A 7,658-nucleotide genomic window follows, 5' to 3' on the forward strand; every position below is an offset into this window, starting at 1 on the left:
TTGTCGTCGGGATGGAATTGTAAGCTGTCAGATCTAGAATCGAGTTTGTCGTTCTTTGAGTCTCGCGGCTCAGAGAGAGAGAGAGAGAGAGAGAGAGAGAGAGAGAGAGAGAGAGAGAGAGACTCGGGTCGAGCGAAACTACCTGGAAAGGTTCACTATGAATACATTGCAATACTTAAATAAAAACGATGACTTAACTTTTTTGTTTCTAATTTTTTATACATGGAAATTTTTTTAATATATTGGTGCACAGATTATTTCAGTATCCTGTGTCGAATATCGATTCCAAAAATTCCTACAAGATTAAAGTAATTAAATTAATCAAATCGAAAGTAGAAAGTTAAAATTTACTAGAACAGTATTCTAAAGCAGCATCTAGAAATCCTAGTAACATTCACTTTGTTCGAGTATATTACAATAAAAATGAATTTCAAAACTCAGCTAAAAATTAGAGTTACCCATTTGTATGCAAACGATCGTAATTGGCGTTCTATAACGCAGGCAGACAACCAACCGAGGATACTGAAAATCAGTATCGCGATTTATTTACGGACCATTTCATGTCAAACGAATCACTTTTGTACCTTGATGTCTGTGGTTTTGATGATATTGAAATATATGTGTAATATTCAAGCGATCCGTTTGGTATGAAATGGCTCTTACATGTTCCATATGTATCGCTCGCTGTATCACGTGCGTGTATCGCAACGCACGAAACATCATCAGAAGCGGGGAATCCAAAAAAATTGTGCCCTTACTATTTCAATTACATTCGCAAATACAGTTCTGATATTTATAACATAAAATTTGTTATGATTATAGATATATCTGTTGTGGAATCTCCTCTGAATTTTCAGCTACAACTTTCACCTCGGTGATTCGATGATCTAGAAAGTCTAGAATTTTACCAGATAGTATCTATTGGGTTGTTGCAAATGTAATTTCGGTTTTCCATATAGAATAGTTCACGAAAAAACCTGAATTACTTTTGCAATAACTTAATATCAAAGACTCAGGATCCGTAAGGAAATATGTACTCTGTCCGATGCAAACGTTGTGTAACGTCCATAAAAGCACAAAATTTCTTCATCACAAACTCAAGCAACAGGCAGCTATTTTGTAACGTTACGCTTGGTTTGCAATCCTTGTAACAGTGACAGATGATATGCTGTTCAAATACTACAAACATTTCCACAATAAACAAAAAGTGGACATTCTGGAGACTGCTCAGACGTAGATTTGACTTTTACAAGGTAGAATTTTCCACTCCTGAGCTCCTCACTTCGATTTGATGCAACTATTTCAATCATTCGTGCCATGAATAACACGAAATTGTGCCACACACCAGGTTTAGTGAATAGGAGAAGGCGACAGGGCGGGAATAGATTTCTTGAGATTGATTGATTGATTGATTGAGAGCCCTGCCTTTATTTGCACGCAACATTTCGATCGCGAGTGCTTTACCACGTGATCTTATTCACAGCGTCTCGTTCCCCGCGTTTCACCATGGGCTAGGAGTATCGCAGAAGCGTACCGTAGTATTCGTGGCGCACTAAGGCGACGCACGTATCAATAGATTCCCACCCATGAGATACGATTGTTAATGCGTTTGGTAATTCTGTGGTTCAAAGAAAAACGCCGCATGTCACATACTTTTCTTTCTAACATATCGTCATTAAAGTTCTGATTTTTCTGATTTTCTCTGGTATCAGTACCTCAATCTTATATGTTACAGTTCAATTAGTGCATTAACTGAATTTTTTTGAAATTGTGAATTGCAGCGTTTTTCCTTATAACCACAGAATTGTCTATAAAAAGGGTACATCTCACCGATTTTGTTGAAACTTAAATATGTTATCAGGATGAAAATTTTGAACAATTTTTTCCTATACATATAACCGCCATTCGGAGATATTCGCGAAAAACTGTTGCTACTGTTACAATGAACGGTGTGCATACCTACGCATTCGTGGTAGCGTATGTGTCAGCATGGGATGTATAAATCTGTTTCTATAAACTTATCGCGGCGGTTGGCAACCAATATGCATAACGCATGAACTGGTTGAAAAAATATTGGTGGTTTGAATTAATGTATGATCTAATCTTAAGATTAGTATAGATGTATGTACGCTTCGTGATAGAGTAGATTTGGATTAGATTTTCTGAATAGTCCGCATCTCCTCGGGAGTCCGACCACTTGTTAATGTTCCAACATCTTTACGAATGTTACATCTCTCAATTAGATGAAATCGAAAAAATATCGAAGTAACTGAAACGTGAACAAGTTGTTTCTATAAAAAATCTAACCCAAATTCACTCTGATCAACCTTCCCTCCCCATGTAGATTTCCTCAGGATGAGTTCATATTAGTAAAGAAAACAAATATTAATATTATTTTAATATTAAAAAATATTAAATAAATATTAATTATTTATTATTATTTCTGTCGTATTATTAGCTAGAAAGATGTCTGCCAATATATCAAAAAAGCAGTTATGCAGTTGTTAAAATCATATTTTCGACGGATTATAAATTCTGCTAAATCACCGATGCAATGGTAATTACGTGTGCCGTAGTGTGAAATGTTAACTCTTATTTCCCACTAAGTATACTTAATATATTACGTGTGTACTCCTATATTAGGATCTACAAAGTTCATTTTACGATTGATTGTTAGATGTTCCAACAATCCATTGTTTTATAACATCTAATTAGGTATCAGAGGTGCGGTCTTGAACGGGTTGAATAAGATCGCATTTTGTAGGTCGTTCTAATCCTCCAAAGATCCATTGTCCAGTGATAAAACGGCCTTTATTATATTTTCGTTTTCCTATCTTAGCATCATCAACTTCCACTGTTTCATTTTGTTCCTCCTATCTGTTACGAGCTGAGGGCCAGGCATCTTTGCGTGGACGGAAGTTGCATGCAATTGGGATTTTTCTGAGGGAGATTCATAAAACAGCCAATGCTTATTTCGGCACTGGTGGCTGGCTACCTTAAGGTCAGGATAGGATTTGGGGAAATTGTAGTTAGGTTGCCTCGTAACTTTTTACAAGAAAGAATTAAAGATATACCTCGAGCAGTAAAGATATATCTATGTGGGTTGTACCAAATACTGCTTCGAAATAGGAAGTGGAACTAATTGCATTTTGTAATCAAAGAAACTGGTAAAAACTAGTTTATTACGAGTTTTGGTTTTCCTACAAATGTATCTGAGTAAGTGTTCGCGGACTCTATCGCGCTCTCAATTTATCGCACTGAATCGGCGGGGGCTTCTGATCTGGTATCTACTACCTACTAGACTGTTTGCTCGAAGGAGAATTAAGACTCGATATCGCTAGAGTTTCCACATCGACAAATGACTCAAAACTAGCCCGATTTCTGGTCGCGTTTGGGCCCTTTATATAGCCAGATTTTCTCTGGAAAAATGGTAGTGGGGATGTTCCTGTGTGGTCCGATTCCAGGAACGTTCGTCGTCGTACCCCCTTGACTCGCGATATACAAATGAACCCCCGGCTGGCTGGCGTCAGCCTGGCGTATGCCTTCAGAAAGGAATATAAAAAATTCGTGGGAAGATTCTCCGTACGTTACATATCATAACTGATTTCTTTTCTACCCACAAGAGACATAACAGCCTGCAAAAACTTCTCCAGTCAACTGCTCTTTGTTGCGTTATACTTAATTCATTTCTAATAAAATCTTGACACGGTGGTCGAAGCATTATGTGATGTGCTATAAACTCGCAAATACTTTGAATATTTAAATGGCACGTTGTAATCGCTTATCACGATATGCATTAATTTTGGTTGCTCATTCCGTTTTCAATCGTTTTTTGTTTCGATTTTTTATATAAAGTGTTTTCCGAAACTGAAATATTGAAATTGTGCAGAATAGAATACATCTTACCGATTCTAATGATTTTTACGGAAATATTTCATTTGAGACTAAATACCTGAAAATTTAAACTTTTCCGAAGAAATGTCATTGGTTGATTGCACTTGGAGTAAAACATTATCCCGTAAATCAAATGCTTCTGCATAGAAAATTCTAGTAATTTATCACAATCATTACAGATGCCTAAAAATTCATGCAGTTTCGTGATTTCTCCTGACATCGCACTCGTTACTGTCCGCTTCAAATACCTTGTTCGGCTAACCTTGTTCATAGTTTAAATAAAGCTTAGCTCCATCATTTATTTTCAGAAGATCGGTCTTTATACATAGATATTGATTTCCAGCCGCCGCGATTTGTTTGTAGAAGCAGTAGATAAGCGGCTGACACACGTTGGCACAAATGCGCGCATATAGGCAAAATTCATTGTAGTAGTAGGAAAAGTTTTTCTCAAATATCTCGGAAACTGAAGTCGAGTGGCGGTTATATGTATAGGAAAAATCGGTAATATGTACTCTTTTCTGGACAAATACTATACGTTTCCTTTTTGTCAATGCTATTCTCTAGGCCTATTCTACCGTGTCTTGCGATAATTTCGGATCGATGATAAATATGGAAAATAATTTTTGAAAACAGATTTTGATTTGGTTGTAAAAATTTTATTAATACATGGGAAATTCGTGATTTCCGCGCACGTTTACACGCGCTTGGTAGGTTACTAACGTCCACGAGGTGTTCGGACGTAACTCTTCGTATCGCAAACGATAATTAAGAATCGCTTATCTTTAAAAAAGGACATTCACATAAATAATGTATGACATATGTAGTAAAAATAATTTCACTCCATTATTGTAATCTAAAACTTTACTACATGGATAATAACGTAGTTAATGATGTTAAAATACGAAATGGCTGACAACAATTATATTGTTTTGTTATCAGTTAATGTAAATAAATAATGTTCCTCTAGGCATTTGTGTATTCTTATTTCTAGTATTTATTTAAGCTGAAATAAATTTCAAGAAAGAACCACTGTTGCGTAATAACACATCGGGTAAATAATATTTGAATTTTTTTAGTACCACAGTCTTGCACTACTTGTTTCTTTTTGATACATTTCTCTAGAAACTGATCTCCAAACTACGAAATACAGTAAATTCTCCCTATTAATGCTCGAATTACGCACAAAAGTGGACAATCTTGGAAGAGGAGATACGATTATTCGAGTCTTGTGGCTCGTTTTTGTATTTGTTGATAATCGGCAACTATAAAAACGAGCCGCAAGGCTCGAACAGTCGTTCCTCTTCTTCCCAAATTATGCATTTTTGTGTACATTCTGAGCAATCAATTCAAGAGAATTTACTGTACTTTTCAAATCGTTTCGATTAATAAAAATTTCATTAAAAATTCTTGTATGGTTGAAAGATTAGTATCAACAGCAAGAAATAAGAAAAAGTAGAATGCAAAAAAAGTTTGTATTAAATTCAGAGTTAATAGACCCGACGCAAAAATAGTTAAAAATACCTCCGTTTTGCTTTTCTCTTGGGGCTTGTATGCTTGTCATCAATCATAAGACACGAATAGTAATCGCCAAGCATTGTGGTAATCTTCTTACCTCAACATGTATGTCACTCACATCACCGAGATTCGATAGAAAAATGTCCAAATGGGAGTGTAATATATGCATTTTTAAAGACATATTACACCCAAGATTTTTACTGTTTTCTAATAGTGCTTTGACGATGATAGCATAATTTTTTGATTCTTGTTTCTCAGATAAACATTTTGTTGTTTCTTTAAAGAAAATCTACACTACTTTTTCCACGTCACCCAATTTTATCCGTAAAATTATCATCTTTTATTAAGTTTTTTATTTGAGGTCCCACAAACACCTCTTCTTCTATTTTTCTTTCGGTTAAAGAAGAAAATTTTGTTTTGAAATGAGCAACCCCAGATCCCGATTTGTTGAAGTTCTTTGATGAAGTTCTTCACAGTTCCTAACATTATATGCAACGGTGGTAAATACCCTTTTTTAGGGTCAACTGAAGTGGGATACTTTGCTTGGGGTCTTGCTGTTTCGGGATCCAAACTTTTCAACTATACAGGAATTTTCAATGGAATCTTTGTTAATCGAAACCGATTGAAAGGTACTTCGCAATTTGGGAATTAGAAAAATTCAAATATTATTTACACAATGTGAGTGTTCCATTAAATCCATCGACAAATGTTGATTACGAATAGCTTCAGCCTTGTAGAGTCGACACAAGCGACCAGCGGAGTACATAACGGCAAAACGTCGTGCACTTCTTCCTCTTCAAAAACGTCTATAGAATCTGATCCTGGGTTGAGTTTTTAATATCAACTATATAATTAATTGCTATACTTCTACGAATTAGTGTTTTGCGTATAAAGCCCAAACAAATCAGGAAATTTCCAAGTATAATTGCACAGTTGAATTACCTTACGAATCATCCGTTCTTCGAACAATACTAACCATCTGTAGCATACAGTTTCTGCCAAAAGCCGGTACAGTAATTTCTCCCGGAATCGCGCTATTTCGTTATTCTCAGATTCGCGCTGTGATATTGCTACGGTTCTGTAATTTATCGATTTTTTCGCTACGTCGATGCTAAGGTTGGACACAATCGGTGAACACGTGTGCTGTAGCATGTTCCGCGGCTACTTTGGCTCGAATTCCTGGAAGATAACTCAAAACACAATGATATAACTTTTTTAAATTTTAACATTTTAAAACTGATTTTTAAAAAATACATTGTTGATAATTTTCTGATTAAAATAAGACGAAATATGATATATTTTGAACAAATATTTCTGATTAAAATAACATCAAACACAATATAATTCCGATTACATTTATTTACTTAGTGCTCAGCGTGTAATTTATTTGATTCTATTATCGCTGTGGTTATACATATAAGAAAATACATTGTTATAGGTATTAATAATAATTATACATTAAAAAGCTGCATTGACTTTGTGCATAATTAAATAAGTGCAAAATTACATTCTACATTATATTATTTTTTTACGTATCATCCTTGGAATTGACTACTATCGTGGCCTAAGGTGATGCTTTTCCTCTATTTCCTAATAACAAGTTATGTAAAAAAAATTAACTTGTAAATAATTCATATTCAAATTGGCTGCAAATTCTTACCATTATACGAATACGTACTTACTTATCTGATACTCCTTGCTCAAGAAATATAATTTTAATGCCCGTGGGGATGCATTTTATGTAAGTTGGTGTAGTAGCAATATGAGTTGTTATTCCCTCGATGAGAACACGTAATTTGTTGTTCACAATTTCGTTTTCAAAAATCATTTCTTGCGGTTCTTCTTGAAGTTCTTCCATTTCCTTGTTTTTGTTCCTTCCTTCTTCCTCCTTGCAGTTTTATAATAAAAATTATATAACATGTGCTAAGGTGCATTGGTCTTCTGCGATTACACTTGTCATGTCTAACCAATCCGCACAGGAAAACGTGGCTTTGGTTCCAGCCCTTATCCTTCGTTGTAACATCTGCAATCCATCTATTCAGTTTCGAGGAGCTCGTATCTAAACTGTGTCGTTCTTCCTCAACGTTCGACAATCCTTACTCTATACCTCTTCAAATTTCAGGGTTGATGGAAAAAGTAGAGCAAACAGTTCCTTCACACTCTCCGTCAAACGCGTAGGCTCGTTCCACTGAATCTCCGTCAAATCATGGCATTGTAGTTGAATCGTCGCTGGCATCTCAGAATCGTAG

At 35.4% G+C, this 7,658-nt stretch overlaps 1 pseudogene; it reads right to left on the reverse strand.

The window, feature by feature from the left end:
- Positions 1–2,458: 2,458 nt before the first annotated feature.
- LOC143259447 (uncharacterized) lies at positions 2,459–3,971 on the reverse strand (annotated as a pseudogene).
- Between the last annotated feature and the right edge of the window lie 3,687 nt (positions 3,972–7,658).

This window comes from Megalopta genalis, chromosome 5 (assembly GCF_051020955.1).
Source record: "Megalopta genalis isolate 19385.01 chromosome 5, iyMegGena1_principal, whole genome shotgun sequence".
Taxonomy (NCBI): Eukaryota; Metazoa; Arthropoda; class Insecta; order Hymenoptera; family Halictidae; genus Megalopta; species Megalopta genalis.